Here is a 20969-nt window from a genome sequence, read left to right as displayed (position 1 = left end):
AAGATGAGATTCAGTCTTAGGGAAATAGGTTTGTACTTTCAGTGCTATCAATTGGGCTAAAGGTAACTAATTTCTGTCTAGTGAAATGGCTTATAAAAGGTAATAGACAAGTTCCACACTTTTCATGCATCTGAGCCTTAAGAAAGGATTCCCACCATGTAAACTGGTTTTAGATAAGTATCTAAACCCAGAGTTTCAAAACTAAACAAAAAGTCCAAACAATAGCTCTAAATGAAGATTCATGTTTCCCTTCTGTAGTTTTATAATAGTGTTAGAATTGCCACGTTAATCACTTAAAAGCTAGACATTAAAACCGAGACCTAATTACAGGAGCTAAAAAAAACAGGGTAAGTGTGTGGAAGGAGAAAATGAAGAAAGGGATAGAAGGTGTTAGAAAGAAAGACAGATAAAATAAATAAAACTTCTTCAACAGATATTTACTCCCAAACACTGCTATTAGTTTCAGAAACCTGGACAATTTAGGGTAGTAGGAAGAACAGTAGCTTAAATCATGGCTCTCTCCCTTAGTAGCTGTGACCATAAGTGAATTACTCAGCTACTTTAGCTTCCAATTACTCATGCACAAATTTAGATTGATAATGATATCACTTTGGGGTGCAAATACATGTAAAGCACTTAGAAAATGGACTTTTTAATAAATCATATTTTTTAAAAAATCCCATTTTAAGGAAAATCTGATCTCATTACTCACTTGCTAAAAGCCCTTTTCTGGTTTTCCATTATGTGCAAAAACAAATCCAAACTCATACGTAGCTCTCTGGTTTCCTCAGGCTCTTCTGTTGTGATGTCTCTAGCCTTACCCTATGTCTCTTTACACTTAGCCCCTTGTGTTTCAAACTGACCTACATTTAGTCAGTTAAACAGATAATTTCAGAATCTCATATTTTCTGCCATAGACATTTCCTCTGTCAGTAAATTCCATACAACCTTTCTTAGTCTTCAGGTTCTTTACTTAATGTTACCTCCACAGAGAGCCTTCCCTGGTCACCCAGCTTAGATGAGATGTGTCCTAAATACATATAAATTCATAATTCTCTATGATTGCATGTCAATTCTTTCCATTATTGTGCTTTCAAAACTTTAATTATATTTGTTTACTTGTGTATTATCTGTCTCCCTAGCTACATTTTTAATCACCTTCTTAATAGAGTCTGAGCTTGCTTCTCTAAGTGTCCAAGAAATGTTTTTTGCATGAAGGAAAAGGAAGAGAGATGATAGAGAGGTACAGTAATATTTTCCTCAATGCTCTCCAGAGAAGTAGAACAGTTTTCAGATTACAAATTAGTCATAGGAGTAGTATATAACCAAGAAAGAACATATATTGGCCGTATGAATTTTGAGTGATTAGAGCAAAAAACAGTAATTTTCTTTTAGTACAGAGAAGTAAAAATTAGATGAAGAACTCATCTAATACCTTTAATGTGTATTGTACTACATATTAAAAAAATAATAAAGAAAATAACAGACACCAAACGGTACCAAAGCCAGGAAAATATTCTTACATAAACTTTGATAAGACTTTCACAAACTTCACAGTAAAAAATAGGAATTGAATCTGTAGCAGAACTCCACTATGTGCTACTTGCAGATTTTGGCCATTTAAGGAGAACTAGCTAACTTGGTTGTGCATGGTATTATGTAAGGCAAAAAAAATCTCAATTTCTTCTTATACATCATTGGTGGGAATACAAAAGTTATAGTCTTTTCCGAAACTGTTATTTATTGATAACCACAAAACACACATGCCACTTAGCCTAACAATTCCACCTCTGGGACTTTGCGTTTAAATAACAATACAAAATACTAAATGAGCTTTATACACAAAGGTGTTTATTATAATATGGTTTACAGTAATGCAATAGACTACTTATTCTAAAGGTATTGACCTAATAATGATTATGAAGCAAATACAATTCTGTTTCCAACAAGTTTGTAATGTTATAGAAAAACACATGTTGTATTTTTAGTGAAACAAAATGAATTTAAATATTTACAATGATAAGTTCTATTTATTTCTTTTTGGAATTTTAGCAAGTTTTTGAAAATGAGCATGTATTTCTATATCAGAGTTCAGCCACATAAGCAGAACTAGTACTATATATATGTGGCACATTCCAATCATATTAAATATATTTAAAATTCTCTATTTAAAACCTAAAGCAAGGAGGGAAGACAGAGCAGACTAGTATCCCAGAGGCATGAACTGAATCTTGTTGTTAACAGGCAGGCAGGCAGGCAGGAAGAGTCAGGGGGAAGGGAGGGAAATTGCAGATAGAGCTTCTGTTGGAGGTCTATCAACTCAGCGAAGGCCTATGAACTCTTCAAAGAGCTTCCAATGGATTAAATCAGGCCCACCCCAGATACTCTCTCTTTTGATAACTTAAACGGTATTGATTTAGGATTTTAATTATATCTTTAGATCCCCTCACAGCAGTACCTAAGTTAGTATTTGATTGAATAACTGGAGAAGCTATGTGTTGGGTACAAAATGTGACTGCCTCCCTTCCATCTTCTATCTCTCTTGGAAAAATATCACTGCAACCAACTCAAACTGGAATTGTGCTAGAAAAAGAATGCTGGAGACTGTATTTCAGAGCAACCAAGTTGACACTTCAGAAAGCTATCACATTCCCTTTATAAAAGGAAAACAAACTGATTAAAATGTTAATATCTACAATAATAATAGAAATTAAAAAGAAGACACGAGTTATTGGGACCTACGATGTGCCAGTTATCTGACATGTACAATGTCACTTATCCAATATTATAAAATATTTATAACTATTTTGTCTGATTCATCAATTCGAAGGAAAGTTGTGCAAGAGAGGAACGTGCTCAGTGTTGTCTGTATTTCCAGTGTTCAGAAGGGGATCTGGCACTTAATAAACACTTGCTAAATAAATAAGCAAACCAACCAATGAACAAATAAGTGTTCACATCAAGAATATTAAGGAATTTATTTTCATTTTATAAATAAGAAAATAAAAATTTAAATAGCCTTCCCTGGGTATGGAACAAAATGTTAGAAACTGGTTGCAAATATCTAAGACTTTTGGTTCTAGAATCTGAGTTCTTTGTATCACACCCCTCTACCTACTAAATGTATTGTATTCTTTCAAAAAGTCTCTTTATGAACTGTAAGATGTCATCCAAATTAAGGAGTCATCATTCATTGCATTTTCTGAGATAGGAAGGACAAGGGAGAGGAGGAGAAAAGGTATGAGCGGCTATACTTTCACCCATAGAGGAAACACTAGGAAAGTAGAGATCAGATCAAGGGCTGTGGCAGGTGAGGTCAGTGGAAGGCCATTTGGTCTGAAAGAGCCCCCATGGAGTGAGCCAGGCTCTAAGACAGACAAGATCAATGTGAAAATCAAATGCATTATCTTTGTTTACATCCCAGGTACTGGAGTGTGAGAGTCTTCGGCAAGTAAAGGAGCCAGGCTGTTAAGTGATGGATGTCCCACTTAAATGATGCTTTGCGAAGCCTTCATCATGTACTGGCAGAGGAGTCACAAGAGAATAAATGACTTTCTTTTAAGTTCCAAGAACAGGACAGAGGAGACAGACAGTGTGAATGTCACAGTCCCCATTCAATTGATTTCTCAGCACCTGATGCTAAAGAGCAGTCTCCAGAGGAAAGAGAAGGCTCACAAATATACCAACCCAAGGAAGTTTGAATTGTCTATAATGAAATACAAAGATTTTATTTCTTCTATTTACTTTTGAAGAAAATTCTTTACCCAGTATGCACAAATGGAACTAAATGGCCAAAAAAGAAAAGAAGAAAAGTGGTCATTATTTATTCCATAACTCTGATACTTTTATTTTTCAAGTATTCCCTTTTAACTTTTAAGACGAATGAGTTTCAGACTTAAGCTTACACAATGAAAAACACACTTGTTTCCTTCTTTTAGTTAAGCTTCCCATTAATTAAATCAAATATGTTAGAAAGGCAAATTCATAAATCACCAAATACAGCAAGAAATTATTTGGAATGCATATGTATTAGGCATTTACTCATCCTTCACTTTCTTTAAAAATGTGTTTTCTTTATGCATATAAGGACTCATTTCCCGACTTCAAAGTTTAGGGAAAATTAAGGAGTGAGGGGAGTAGTGGCAACATTTCAACAAAATATAAAATATAAAAAGTAGTTGAAGATTTTTGGACAATCTGAAACATCTCAAGGAAACTAGAATTCAAATTACACACACAAAAGAATTATTAAAATCTTATCAGAAGTCTTATCAGAAATGCATTCAGTCTACAAAATGAACAATGCCTGTCTACAAAAAAGTCAATCATCAGTTACAAAGAGGTTAAGTTCCTAGGTAAGTAGTGGGTGAATAACTACAAAAGCTAGGGACAGAAATTTGCTTGAAATAGGACTTTTTCGTTCATTCATCTCTTTGGTATTTCAGTATTTATTGAGCATCTATGCTGAGCCATGTACTGTTTCAGGAGTTGGGGAGGTTAACTGGTTAGAAGACTAAGGTTGCTGGTTTCAAGTAGTTAGTACACTGGAGAATCATGTAAATAAGGACTCTCAATTCCAGCACAGATAAGCGGTATCATAAAATAATCAATGAGGTGGTGCTATGGACTCACAAGGAGAGAAACCTCAACTCTTCTCAGAATTTTATACAAGTTTTTCAGAAGAGGTGATTCCCAAGGTGAGGCTTGAACAAAACAGCAGGAGTGAGCAAGATGAAGATGGCAAAGGCAGAAATGGCTAAGCACGAACAGCAAATACACAGATAGACAGGACAAATCCTGGATCAATATTGAAAGTAAACAATAGTTTAATGTGATGAAGGCATATAGATGAGGAAGAAATTGGTTTTAGGGGAAGATGAGAAATGAGCAGGGACTAGATCACAAAGAAATTTGTAATCCTAGATAAAGCATTTCATTTTTATTCCAAGAGCAATGTGGAAGTCTTTTAATTATTTTAATCAGAAGAGTTGGGTTTCTCAATACCAGTGGGATGTTGTAGTTCCACAATGTCTTGTCATCAGTTCAGATTTCAACAGGACATGGGAAGGATAGGATAAGGAACTTCCCTCAATAAACCCATCCCTCTCCCTAATTCTAGGGCTTTCCTTTCAGAACCTGCATAAAGCAGGAGTGAACTCAGATTCACCATTTGGAGAAATCCACTGCAATGACTGCTAAGAAGCCTCTCAAACACACTCTGGCATCTGTACACAAGTGCAGATCTATTACCACACTTGAAAAAGAAAATTATAGAATACGTCAGTGCTCCAAAGATCTCAGTGAAGCCGGTTGCTACACCTTTACATAATTGGCTTTGGAATTCTAGTCTAACAAACTCCAACTTATAAATTGTGAGCTAACAGAGTGGAGAATTCCATCAGGATATTTGTCTATATTTATACTGTACTAAGAGCCTACTCATTAACATGTGAAGCCATGTTCTCCTGACAGCATCTCTGTTACATGATTTCTGTATTGAGGTGGATATGTGAGATCTAAGTAGTCTATATCCAGAGTCCTTGAGCTGCACTATTAAATTAAGTTGTCCTTAATTCCAAACATTCTGATCCCTGACAACTAACTCGATCTATCCCTTTTGGCAGATGATGCTGTCTACACACTCCTTCCTCTTTATATTCAGTCTGAACCTCTATTACAGATCATTCCACATTGCATTAAAATCACCATCTCTTTTGACATTTGCTACCCCTACTGGACCAGAGGCTGCTAGAGGGCAAGGGCTGCATTTCATTCAGAGTAGAGGCCCAAAAAGTGGCAATTGAGTATGTCATCAAAGAATGGGAAGAGCGGAAAATCAGGCTAAGTTAGGTGAGACCCATCAGAAGTGGCACTTTGTACCTGCTTACCCCCAGTGGTAACGTGCTCTTCCTGAGGGCACTTGTCACATCTCTGGTGTCCCAAAGCTCTTTACTTCCTGTCCAACCCATTCTGCAGGTAAATCATACTCTTCACCACTATTGTTCTTTCTCCTGATTGCTGGAATGGCCTCTTTCTGTCCTGAGCCCATTTGTCTCTCCCTTTCTGTTCTGGCTTTATGGCTCAAGAAATCAACTAAAGTTTCAGCAGCCTTCAGGCATTTTTCTCTGATTCTATAATCTGACAACTGCAGATAATATAAACATCAGGTAAGTCATAGTGAGGGAGAAAATATATGAAAATAAAATGTCTGACAATGTGGGATTTTCTATAATATATGAAGAACTATACAATCGATTACTTAAAGACAAACAGCCCATAAAAGGGATGGGGTAAATGACTGAAAGAAGAGTATGACTTCTAGGGTCCTGCTGATTTTCTACTTCTTTATTTGGGTACTTATTATATGGACATTTTTCCTTTGTGAAAATTCACTCAGCTATTCATACGTAATTTGTGCTTTTGTGCTTTGTATGTTAACCTTTAACCAAACTGCATAAAATGGAAGGGAAAAAATATTTTTAGACAGAACATTACCTAGTGAGTCCTGGTCTACAGACATTTGGAAAAAAATTTTTGGATTCAAGGGATAGATAATTTATTAATATAAGTACTTAATAAACAAATCTTATCCAAAGTTCCAAAGATATACCCAAGGGAGTCACACTTAGGTTATTAAGACTTACACTCATTACTCTCTTTCTAAAACATCAGTACACAAAGATGCAAAAGAATTTATTTCTGTCTGGTTCTAGTTAATTTACAAACACAGTTTCAAATGTTATTTCTTTTAAGTTGACCCTTGGCATTAGTTGGTTTTATACAGTTGCAGGGTTTAATATTCAAAATCAGTAAACAGTTATGAACAGCAAGTAAGGTGGTAAAAATTTTCTGATTTAGGGCACCTGGGTAGTTCATTTGGTTGCGCAACTGCCTTCGGCTCAGGTCATGATCCTGGAGTCCTGGGATGGAGTCCCGCATAGGGCTCCCTGGTCATGGGGAGTCTGCGTCTTCCTCTGACCTTCTCCCCTCTCATGCTCTCTCTCACTTACTCTCTCTCTCTCAAATAAATAAATAAAATCTTTAAAAAAATTTCTGATTTAAACTCTTTCTGTTGAATTCTAATAGTACATATTTAAGGTGATACTTCTTATCCTTTCAAAATGAGAAAATGGAAGCTAGTGGTATTTAAGTAACTAGCTATTAAAATCAGGCTCTCCAATTCTAACAATAATCTTACTTCTCCTTCAAAAAATGGTAATAAGAGTGGCACTGGAAGATTCCTGTCTGTTTACACCAGTTTGTTTTTATGTCAGTTTGTTTCTTTCAGGGTTCCAAAGAAGCGCTCATGACACCTTGCAGTGGGGGTATGTGACCTATTTCAGTGGGCTGATGACATCTGAAGAAGTTGGTCCAAACTGCTTAAAGAGGATAAGACCTCTTTTGGGTTCAGGAATGGACCTTTCCATTGATTATGATTCATTGTCCTTTTATTTTGTGAAATCTTCACTCTACAAAATGACTAAGACTTTTTATGACCTAACCTCATTTTTTTCTCTATCTCTATATCTCTTGTAAAAATTAGGGTCTCTATAGATATATTTATTAACTTCTAGAGGATTGGTGAAAAGATATGCCAGGTTGATGTATAGGCAAGGAGTTTATACAAGCAAGAAGCAGAAGTGTGTTAGAAGGAACATAAATTTAGGAGGAAAGTATAATTAAAGGACCATTTTTTAAGGAGTTCTTAACATGTGTCAGGTACTTTAAATGCATTATCTTATTCTCACAGTATATTGAGTATCTCTACCTTATACTCTGGCAAATAATCTTGAGCCAAATATCTCACTGGTTCATGGAATGAAGCCATTAATATCCCATCAAATATTTTCAGAAAGGTTCTTTCGGCGCCTCATCTGTCATATGAAATCTTCCCCAATAACAAACTTTCTTCATTTCATTCCTCTCAAGGGACCTAGCTTAATCCTGGGCATGGCTTAATGCTTGAAAGAAAATTCTGACTTACATCCAAAGAATATTATTTCTTCCATTACTCCAACACCTCTTCTTCTCTTCTTCCTGAACCAGAGCCCTTCCTATCCTTCCTCCTCAAATCTGGGTCACAGACTGTCTTTCCTTGATTTACTTCCTTCATTATACTTTATTGCTATCCTGTTATAATTAGTAGGGTCATGCAGAAGATTTGTTTTTCAAGAAACAGCTGATCTAATTTACAATCAGCACTTCCTCACACCTGCTTAATCCAACTTTTGTGACTTCCGTCTGTTAACAGTAACTCTGATGGGTCCTTCTTGTTCTTGCTAGAGTTTTAACTTCTTTCAGGGTCATTAACAGTTCTCTATATTCATCTCTTCTATGTAAACACATATACAGAAAATACATATCTATACTTTAAGTGAAATTGTATGTAACAATGACAACTGAAAATAATGAACCTTGATAAAAACCTACAGATAGAAACCTACAAACTAAATTCTATATTTCCCATTTTACACATATAGTAATCGAATGTAGAAGTAAACAAAGCTAACTAAGGTCACACAGCTAGCAAGTGGCAGATTCAGATTTCAAAATTAAGTCTCTATAGAGTACCCCAAAACTGGGCTTTCAACCTTATCACTTTAGTGACAAATAGACCTTAACATTGTGTGTGAACTTGGCCTTTGTATTTGTTATGCTGAGCTTCAATTTCCTCATTTTTAAATGAAAATCTTAACATCTCCTTTACATATTTTACTTCCTTATTGTGAAAATTAAAGTCTTGAATGTTTCACAACAGCATAATAGGCAAAGATAATATCCAAATATTATCTACTATTATTATTCCAATAATTTAACGTTCACATCCCACTATATTGTTTATTGTTTTAGTCAGATTTTTTTTTTTGTAATCCATACTAGAGTTTCTGCCCTAAATATGTGAACTGTTAGAGAAATTCCCAGTGACAAACATTTAAGCAATATGAAAAATATCTTTAACTGGAATTAGAGATCCTGGAGATTTTACAATTATTTTTTCTCCTAAAGGATTTTTTGGCATGTTAAAAGATGAATGAGAAGATGATTAGTTGACATGTTTTTCTTCTGAAAACTCCTTTAAAAATTATAGCCTGAAAAAATTTCAATGCCTTGAATCATTGTCAGTTATGTATAATATCAAACAGTAGGCAGCCAGAGTAACTGAAGAAATTATGCATATCTGTCTGTTGGTAAGCTATGTTGGATGTCTTAAAGTTGAAAAAGGCTGAATCTGAAATTATCAGCAGTGGGCCATTATAAATAGAAGAAATTTTGCTTTTTCTTTGTTTTACTTAGTGTTCAGTAATACTCATGCCTGGCAGAATAATTCATTGTATTTTAATGTCCTACTGATGTCAAAAAACACATAGAAGGAGATACATATGAGACAATCATTTTAGAATAAGCATTGGTATTTCTTACTTTTAAAAAATTAAGATTATTTTCTAATTCACTTTTAAAATTTACTTAATGAATACTCTGTTGTGAAATAATAAGAAATATATTTTCCCTGCCCCCATTCCTACATATTTGGTCTTTGACCCCAGTTCTGGTAGAATGCTCCTAAAGCCCTTTTAATATCCTAAGTGATAAAAGTATCTAACACAGAGATTCTGGGATTTAGGAGTATCTTTAGTATTAATGAGATGACTCTTGGTGGTCATTACATCACATTAATGTGATGACTCTGGGAGCTGGGAGCTGGGAGCTCCCAGAGCTCTGGGTAGGTTCTGGGAGCTAGTCAATCTAAAGATCAAGCCATGATGAGAAACTTATTCCACAGAATGCGGAGCTAAAATAGTTAATAATCAATCATGCCTAGGTGATGAAATCTCCATAAAAATTCCAGAAGTATAGGGTTCAGAAAGCTTCCAGGTTGGTGAACAACTTCAGGTACAAGGAGGATGGCACACCCCAAATCCATACAAACAGAAGTTCTTGGACTTGGGAACATTCCAAACCTTGCACTAAGCATCTCTTCATTTGGCTATTTATTTGTGTCATTTAAAATATCCTTTGTAACCCAAAACCATAAGATAACTAGGAATAAACCTAACCAAAGAGGCAAAGAATCTGTACTCAGAAAACTATAAAGTATTCATGAAAGAAATGAGGAAGACACAAAGAAATGGAGAAGCATTCCGTGCTCATGGATTGGAATAACAAACATTGTGAAAATGTCTATGCTACCTAAAGCAATCTGCACATTTAATGCAATCCCTATCAAAATACCATAATTTTTTTCAAAGAAATGTAACAAATCATCCTAAAATTTATATGGAACCAGAAAAGACCTCAAATAGTCAAAGGAATATTGAAAAAGAAAGCCAAAGTTGGTGGCATCACAATTCCAGATTTCAAGCTCTATTACAAAGCTGTCATCGTCAAGACAGTATGGTATTGGCACAAAAACAGACACAGAGATCAATGGAACAGAATAGAGAGCCCAGAAATAGACCCTCAACTCTATGGTCAACTAATCTTCGACAAAGCAGGAGAGAATGTCCAAAGGAAAAAAGACAGTCTCGTCAACAAACAGTACTGGGAAAATTGGACAGACACATGCAGAAAAATGAAACTGGACCACTTCCTTACACTACACACAAAAATAAAGTTAAAATGGATGAAAGACCTCAATGTGAGACAGGAACCCATCAAACCCTTGAGGAGAACATAGGCAGCAAACTCTTCGACCTCAGCCACAGCAACTTCTTCCTAGAAACAGCACCCAAGGCAAGGGAAGCAAGGGCAAAAATGAACTACTGGGGCTTCATGAAGATCAAAAGCTTTTGCCCAGCAAAAGAAACAGTCAACAAAACCAAAAGACAACAGACATAATGGGAGAAAATATTTGCAAATGACATATCAGAAAAAGAGCTAGTATCTAAAATCTATAAAGAACTTACCAAGCTCAACACCAAAGAACAAAGAATCCAATCAAGAAATGGGCAGAAGACACGAGCAGACATTTCTGCCTAGAAGACATCCAGATGGCCAAAAGACACATGAAAAAATGTTCAACATCACTCGGCATCAGGGAAATACAAATCTAAACCACAGTGAGGGTCGCCTGGGTGGCTCAGTGTGTTAAAGCCTCTGCCTTTGGCTCAGGTTGTGATCCCAGGGTCCTGGGATCGAGCCGTACATCGGGCTCTCTGCTTGACGGGAAGCCTGCTTCCTCCTCTCTCTGCACCTGCCTCTCTGCCTACTTGTGATCTTATTTGTCTGCCAAATAAATAAATTAAATCTTAAAAACAAAACAACAACAACAACAACAAAACAGTGAGATACCACCTCACAGCACTCAGAATGGCTAAAATTAACCAGTCAGGAAATGACAGATGTTGGACAGGACAGGGAAAAAGAGGAACCCTCCTGCACTCTTGGTAGGAATGCAAGCTGGTACAGCCATTCTGGAAAACAACATGGAGGTTCCTCAAAAAGTTGAAAATAGGGGTGCCTGGGTGGCTCAGTGGGTTAAAGCCTCTGCCTTTGGCTCAGGTCATGATCTCAGGGTATTGGGATAGAGCCCTACAAAGGGCTTTCTGCTCAGCAGGGAGCCTGCTCCCTGCCCCCGCCTGCCCCTCTGCCTACTTGTGTTCTCTGTCTGTCAAATAAATAAAAAGAATCTCAAAAAAAAAAAAAAAGTTGAAAATAGAACTACCCTACAACCCAGCAATCACACTACTGGGTATTTACCCTAAAGATACAAATGCAGTGATCCAAAGGGGCACATTCACCCCAATGTTTACTGCAGCAATGTCCACAATAGTCAAACTATGGAAAGAACCTAGATGTCCATCAACAGATGAATGGGTAAAGATGTGGTGTGTGTGTGTATGTATGTGTGTATATATATATATACACACATATATATGTGTGTATATATGTATATATGTATATATATTATATATTGTTATTTTGTATTTTTTATATTACATATTATACACACACACACACATATAGTGGAATACTATGCAGCCATCAAAAGAAATGAAATCTTGCCTTTTGCAATGACATGAATGGAACTAGAGGATGTTATGCTGAGCGAAATAAGTCAATCAGAGAAAGACAATTATCATACGATCTCTCTGATATGAGGAATTTGTGAGGCAGAGTGGGAGGTTTGTGGGGTAGGGAAGGAAAAAATGAAAAAAGATGGGATTGGGAGGGAGAAAAACCTTAAGAGACTCTTAATCTCATAAAACAAACTGAGGGTTGCTGGGGTAGGGGGGTGTGGAGAGGGTAGCTGGGTAATGGACATTGGGGAGGGTATGCAATATGGTGAGTGCTGTGAAGTGTGTAAGCCTGATGATTCACAAACCTGTACCCCGAGGCAAAAAATACATTATATGTTAATAAAAATAATTAATTTTAAAAATCCTTTGTATTAAATCCAGAATGGTAAATAAACTTTTTTCCTATATTCCCTGAGTCTCTCTAGCAAAATACTGAACCTGAGGAGGAGGTTGTGGAAATCTCCAGTTTGTAGCCAGGTTCAGCAGAAATTGTGGGTAACCTGGGAACCCACTACTTGTGATTGACATCTGTAGTGAGTGGGAGGCAGTCTTGGGGGATTAAGCTCTTACTCGTAGTAAGAGCTTACCTCTAGGAACTTAGTATCAGATTTACTCAGTGTGGAAAATCCACAAATCTGGTATCAAAAGTGTTTTGGGTGTGAGTAGAGAAAAATAGTTAATTTTTCTCAGACACACATAAAAAGAGCTGAGATATGCACTCAATGAGATATGTATTTCTGTACTTCTCTTCCTATTCAAATTGTATGTATTCATCAAGGCTTAGCATAGGTGTCACTTCCTTCAGAAAGTTTCCTAGATTCTGCCAAATAAAAGCAAATGAATTCTTATGCCATTTGCTCTTTTACTCTCTTTATTCTTTTTTATTCTCTTTACATGAAGATTAAACAACACACTTCAAATATCACATTGGTCAAAGAAGAAATCACTACAGAACTTAACAAATATCCTGAACAAATGAAAATGAAAATACAACTATCAAAACGAGTAAGATGCAGCTAAGAAATACTTATAGAAATATTTATAGCATTAAATGCATATATTTGAAAAAAGATAGATCTAAGATCAATAATCTAAGTTTCCACTTAAAAAATTAGACAAAGGATAAAGAAGATGTGAAATATATATACACAATGGAATACTATGCAGCCATCAAAAGAAATAAAATCTTGCCATTTGCGACGACGTGGATGGAACTAGAGGGTATCATGCTTAGCAAAATAAGTCAATTGGAGAAAGACAACTATCATATGATCTCCCTGATATGAGGAAGTGGAGATGCAATGGGGGGGTTAAGGGGGTAGGAGAAGAATAAATGAAACAAGATGGGATTGGGAGGGAGACAAACCATAAGTGACTCTTAATATCACAAGAAACTGAGGATTGCTGGGGGGAGCGGGGTTTAGAGAAGGGGGGTGGGGTTATGGACATTGGGGAGGGTATGTGCTATGGTGAGTGCTGTGAAGTATGTAAACCTGGCGATTCACAGACCTGTACCCCTGGGGATAAAAATATATTATATGTTTATAAACAATAAAAAATTAAAAATTTTTTAAAAATTAGACAAAGAAGAGCAAATTAAATCCAAAGGAAGCAGAATAAAATAAATAATAAGAATTAGAGTAGAAATACTGGAGTAGAAACAGTCCTTTAATTTCAGTTAAAATTGATATAGGAAATCAATAAAGAAAACCAATGGAATCAAGAGCAGTCTCTTTGAAAAGCTGGTTCTTCGAAATGAGAAAAACAATGAGAGGACACAACTAGAAATGAAAGAGGGAACATCACTACAGATCATATGGACATTAATAGACTAATAAAGAAATACTATCCCCACAAATCTAATAACCTAGGTGAAATGGATGAATTCCTTCAATGACAAAAGTTGCCAAAACTCACACAACAAAAAATAAACAATTTAAATAGGCCTAGGTATATGAAAGAAATTATATCAATAGTCAGTAATCTCCCAAAACAGTAAGCACCAGGTCCAGATGTGTTCACTGATGACTTCCTCCAAACATTTAAGAAAGAACTTATACCAGGATACCTGGGTGGCTCAGTGGGTTAAGCCTCTGTCTTCAGCTCAGATAATGATCTCAGGGTCCTGGGATTGAGTTCCGCATCAGGCTCTCTGCTTGGTGGGGAGCCTGCTTCCCCCCTCTCTGCCTACTTGTGATCTCTGTCAAATAAATAAATAAAATCTTTAAAACAAAAGAAGAAAGAACTTATACCCATTCTCTATAATCTCTTTCAGAGGACAGAAGCAGGGGAATTACTTCCTATGTCTTCCTTAGAGGTCTAGAAGAGGCTAGCATTACCCTAATATCAAAAGCGGACAAAGGCATTAGAAGAAAGCTACAAACCCATATCTCTCATGAACACAGATGTAAAAATCCTCAATAAAATATTGAAAATTGAGTCCAACAAATAATAAAATAAAATTAATAAAAAGTTAATCAAATGAATTATACATCAAGACCAAGTTATATTTATCTTAGGTATGCAAGACTAGTTTATCAATTAAACATCAATTAATGTAATTCATCATATCAATAGGATACAAACAAAAACATCATATTAGCATATCAATAGATGTAGAAAAAACATTGACAAAATTGAACACCTTTAATGATAAAAACTATCAGTACGTTAGAAATGAAGAGGAACTTCTTCAACTTGATAAGAATATGTACAAAACCCTACAGCGAATATCATACTTAATGATGAGAAACTCAAACCTTTCCCAGTAAGATTGGGAACAAAGCAAGGATGGACCTTCTCAACACTCCTTTCAACATTGTACTGGAAGTTATTAGCTAGGGCAATAAGACCAGATTTAAAAAAAAATAAGACATTCATGATTGAGAAGAAATAAATAAAACTGTTTTTGTTCATAGATGAAATGATTATCTATGTGGAAAATTTGAAAGTATTGACTAAAAAAAGTCCTGGTATTAATAAGCAATTTTAGCAAAGTTACCAGGTATACTATGAATAGATAATGTTTCTGCAGAACCCAAATTAATATAGCCAGAATTATAGCAAACAGTAATTAAAAAGTAATGAAGCTTGGCATATAAGTTAACCTATTTCTACAAAACAAATAACCCTGAAATTTAGTATCTTATTTTTTTTTAATTTTTTAAAACAGATTTTATTTATTTATTTGACAGACAGAAATCACAAGTAGAGAGGCAAGCAGAGAGAGAGAAGGGGAAGCAGTGTCCCTGCTGAGCAGAGAGCCCAATGTGGATCTCAATGTGGGGCTCGATCACAGGACCCTGGGATTATTACATGAGCCAAAGACAGAGGCTGAACCCACTGAGCCACCCAGGTACCCCTGAAGTTTAATATCTTAAACCAGCAGTGATCTATGTTCAATAATTTTGCTTGGCAATTTTTCTGGTCTAGGACAGTCTTAGCTGTTCTTAGTTGGGTTTGTGAATAAGTCAGTGAGTTGGAAGAGGATTAGCTAGTGCTGGGTGTACTTGATAACATTTATGATAGTTGGCTGGCTGGTTGTCTGTTGGAGTATTAGTGGTGAGTGGCCAAGTGACACTCATCATCTAACACAGAAGCCTTGAACCTTCTAAGACTTCTTCAAAATAAAGACTATTTTCAGGTTACTTTCATACACTTTCATACACATTTATGTTACAGAAACAATTTTAGATACCCTTAACCTTCGAATATAAAAAAGATGATAATGTAACATCTTTTTTTCAAGGTAAATTTACCATTATAGTCTTAGCAAAAAAAAAAAAAATCTTGCCTCCATCCATCTCATGTAGGTCTTCACTCTAAAAACAAACAAAAAAACCTATACTAACCCCAATACTTCCATACAGTTTGAAAAAGTTGAGAGAATCAAAACCAGCCTCTGTCTTGAAGGTTAACAAGATATTATGGAAAATGGCACATGATGCATGTTAAGATTTAATAGACCAAAAGCAGTTTAAAATCCTGAGACATGATCAAATCTAAAGTAACAGAATAAGAGATCCATTACAATGAAAATGTTGGACTATTTATAACTATAATCTAAATGTTAGCTCTTTCAAAATTATATAAGAAGTTTACTTAAAAACAAACAAAGAAAGGGGCACCTGGGTGGGCTTCTGACTCTTGGTTTCAGCTCAGGTTGTGATTTCCCGGTACTGGGATGGAGCCCCACATTGTTGGGCTCCACACTCAGGGAGGAATCTTCTTGAGGTCCTCCTACCCTCTGCCTCTGCCTCTCCTAACTGTGCTTTCGCTCTTTCTTTCTCTCTCTCTCAAGTAAATAAATCTTTAAAAAACAACAATAGCAACAACAACAACAACAACAACAACAACAACAAAACCATATATAGCTCTCCAACTCCCTTTTCTAAAACTGTCTGATGCAATAGTTCAGGTATGTAGTCATGTACTTGGCACTTTAAAATGACCTCTAGGTTATAGTAACACATAACACATTACAGGAATTTCTAACCTGATTCGTTCTCCTCTGTAGAGGAAGACTATAAAGAAACAAGCTTGTTAAGACCTCAACTGGGTAGAGAAAAAAAAAATTCCTTTTCGAACCATTAACTAACCTACAGATAAGATTTTGGCTGAAATCTGTACTACCTGTGTGGCCTGATAAAAAAAATAAAAATTTGTTTAAAGGGATCTCAGAATGGTAATGTCCTCATATACATGAAAAGAGTAAATGCACATCTCTGACTATACATTAAACTCAGGATTGAAATTACTCCCAAACACAAATTCCATGGAATATTAGTTAACAATTAAAAAAAAAAAATCACAGTAGTCACTATTAGCAAAATGACTGGAAAAAAACAAACTACTGTTGTTGCAGATAGTTAGTATATATTGAATCTGAAGTAAATGTATTTAAGATTTTAAAAAATTAAAATTAAGAAGTAGTAAGATGTTTTGGAAAGTCCTAGGCATATCAAAATGTTTAACAAGACTTAAAAGATAGGGACAATATGGGATGCCTGGGTGTCTCAGTGGGTTAAGCCTCTGCCTTTGGCTCAGGTCATGATCTCAGTGTCCTAAGATTAAGCCCTGCATAGGGCTTCCCCCCTCTCTCTCTGCCTGCCTCTCTGCCTACTTATGATCTCTCTCTCTGTCAAATAAATAAAAGAAAACCTTAAAAAGAAAAAGATAGGGACAATAGAGTGAGAAAATCTAACATATAACTCATTGAAATCTTAGAAAAAATAAATAGTGATAATGTAGCCCAAGAAATATCTAGAAAGGTATTCATTGAAAATATTCCATATTTAATAGAGAAAATATTTTATTAAATGTAGTAAGTACAAGGAATTACAAAAAGGGTAAATAAAATACATCAATATCCTAGCACATTTTAGAAAAACTGGATTCTAGTCACTTTCTTTCAGTTTCCATCCTATTCTCATATAAATGATAACTATGATGGTGATGACAACTACTACTGCTATCAAAAGCACCATGATTTTCATTAAAAATAGCCATTTTAAAATGACAAAAGTATGCCAAACATTATATTCAACCCCAAAGCATAATATGAATAGAGATAACATTTGTCACCCAAGAGATCACAGTGAAGTTGTGTATGTGGGACATTTGCTCATCTCTTTTAACCACCACAAAGATCCTTAAGGTAGGCATTGTTCCTATAGATCACTTTTTTTTTTAAATAGGAAAACAAGGCTCAAAGACATTAAGCCGCTTATTCATGTTCACAAAGAAGAGGCAAGAGCTGAGATTCATATTCTCTTCTCTCATATTCTTACTAAAAAAAACAAACAAAACTTGTGTTTTGTCACTTCACTATACTTTCTACATTTCAGACATTATACTAAAGGCTTTCAGCAATTGTAGAGGGTTTAATGGAAGTGGAGCTTGAAGTAAAATAATATTGCTGGGAAATAAAAAGGGAAAATGACATTCCAAATAGTAGGGGAAAATCCTATAGAAAGGTATGAAGGTATTGTATAGCCAGATGTATTACCCCAGAAAAACATTAAGTGTTCATAGTAATTAAAAATAAATGATCATATTGGATTTTCAGCTGAAGAGGTAAGGAAGGAACAAATTCTAGGATATGAGTCTTACGCTAAACTAAAAAAAAAAAAAAATCTATTGGATATTTTCAAGTAGGAGAGAAATTTGGTCTAATTTGTACTTAGGGAAATTTCTCTGTCTTCCTTCAAAGAAAGATAATAGAAAATTTAGTAGTTTTGTCTTCGAATCTGAAGCTAAACAAAAGTTTATGTCCCTATCAATTGGGTTCAGTACTGTCAACATCAGAAAATTTTCCAGTGGAAAAATAAATGTTAATAAAACTTGACTTTCTACCTTCCAGCAATACCTAGTTTAATATTTAAGAAACTTGTCATGTTCTAAAATTGAAATGATTTTTATCGATACATGTTTGCTTTAGGCATTTCATCATTAGTCAGTGTTCTTGACTTTGAACAGACACGTCTTATTAGTATGACCCATAGCACTTATTTTATGGTCACTTCTAGTGCCACTATAAATTAATAGAATATTGGTGCCTGCAGCATGGATTCCATATTCAGAAGAGCAAATGGAAGACAATGAATGACTTCTCTGAGGACAAGGTTTCTCAAAGTTTATACTGTGTTATGTGAAATATGAATAAGTGTTATGTAAACTTACCAAAGAATATCTCAATACCATTAATATGCCTACATTACTTTTACATCAAAGAAGGGATGTTAAAACATATTGGTCAAAGGACACTTAATTTTTCTCCTAAGCAACTTCGAATCATACATGAATAAAATCATACTGTAACAATGAGAGTAATAGTCACAAATTATTCTGTATCTACTGTGGTACTGGCATTCTGCTAGGAAATTTTCTTAACCTAATTCCACTGAATGTAACCTTTCGAATAGAAGTATACAGCAGACATGTTACCTCTATTTAATAAAGAGAAACTGAAGCTTAAAGAAGTTAAATACCTACAGTTATTGGCAAAATGGGTATTTGGAAGTTAATATGCATAACCCCTAAAGTATATTCTTGTGGTTATGCTTCAGAAAAAGGAGACGGGACCAAAATTTGGAAATAGATTGAACAAATGAAGGAGTGGCAATGCCCAGGACACAGGCCAGGAGAAAGTACAATAAGAACAGAATGTATAACTCTGTGAGTCTGAAAGAACACTGAGGTCTACAAAGCAAGATGTTTGAACCGGTGGTAAATTTCAAAGCATTGGGTTATGTTTGGATGCAAAAGGCCCACTTCTAAGAAGAAAAGAGAGAAGGATATGGATTAAGAATCATCAGGCCTATAAAGTTAAATGAAGAAGGCTGGACCCTAGGAAGAAACTGGGTTCTAGCCGTGAGAACTAAAGAAGTCAGAGGACTGGTGAGGATTACTATCTGGAACCATAAAATGTAAAGAGAATAGAGTTCTCACTTTGAAGACCTGGATTTGAACCTGGATCTGTCACTATCTCTAGGTTAACCATGTTGATTCTCAGTCCATGAATCACAAAATGAAAACAGTACTCCTCTGCCTTCTACAGTCGTTGTTAAGAATGGAGATAGGTTTATAAGTGGGTTGACTGTGAGAACTGGTAGTTGAAAATGGAAGGAAATTATAGAACTAGACTACTAAAATGTGTTTTCTATCATTAGAGACCACCTAGAGTCATCATTTAGTTCTCACAATTAACAGGTGATTGATTTTACTTGTACAGAGAATTTTTTCAATACTGTATTCTGTTACATTTCTGAACTATGTATTTCCTCTTCACATTTTGAGTGGACTTTTGAAATGTTAGGGAGGGAACAGGCTCTACATATGTTGGTAGATACATACCTCCATGCTTTACACTCCATTCTCTTATTATTTTTCCGTTTTTTCTTGAAATTTCTATACAGTAAAATGTATAGATTTTAAAGAATATGGGTTGATTAGATATGACAAATGCATATACCTCATCAACATACTGAACACTTCCATTGCCTAAAAGTTTTTCTTGTACCCCTTTTTAGGCAGATTCTCACAGAAGCAATTACTGATTTTGTGTCTCTCACCATAGATAAGTTATGCTTATTCTAGGACTATATGTAAATGGATTCATGGATTATATACCATTTTCTGTAAGATTCCATATATATATATATATATATATATATATATATATATATATATATATATATATATGCTGTCTCTAAATCAAAGGAAACTTAGAGCCTTAAAAAAACCTACAATAGAAATGTAAAAGCTTACCAGTGTGTTCAATATGTCCAACATGACAAGTTAATACAGGACTCCCTGCTTATCCATGATTTTGCTTTCCACAGTTCAATCACCTGTGGTTAGCCATAGTTTGGAAGCAGATTATCCTCCATGATCCATGATCCATCAGAAAGTCAATAGTAGCCTGGCGCTATATCATAATGCCCATGCCATGCACTTCATATCTTTCTTACTACTCAGACATTTTATCATTTCGCATCATCAGATGAAGAAGGGTGAATAGAGTACAATAATATATTTTGAGAGAGAAAGACCCCATTCTCATAACTTTCATTACAGTATATTGTTATAATTGTTCTCTTTCATTTTTTATGTTCTTTTCCATTTTTAATGAGAGTAATTGTATCACCTTTGGTTTAAAGATGTAAGAAGCACTGGGAAGTTGTTGGCTGCATAGAATGTAATCCAACAGCCCTGAATATTTCAAAGAGTAAGGTAGAAGAGCGAATGACAAGCATGGATAAACATGTTTCTTATCATTTTTCCTAATTTTTCATACCAAAGGCCTTCTTGACTGCTTTTATCCTATCTTTGTGACTATCAACATCAGAAGTCTGAACCACCAGGGAGGTAAATAATGTTAGCTCAAAAGCAACAGAGACAAGAAAGAGCAGGACTCCAAGTGCTCTTCTCTAGGTAATTGTCTCACTGTTT

Source organism: Mustela erminea, chromosome 9 (genome assembly GCF_009829155.1).
Source record: "Mustela erminea isolate mMusErm1 chromosome 9, mMusErm1.Pri, whole genome shotgun sequence".
NCBI lineage: Eukaryota > Metazoa > Chordata > Mammalia > Carnivora > Mustelidae > Mustela > Mustela erminea.
Note: the sequence above shows the minus strand (reverse complement) of the source record.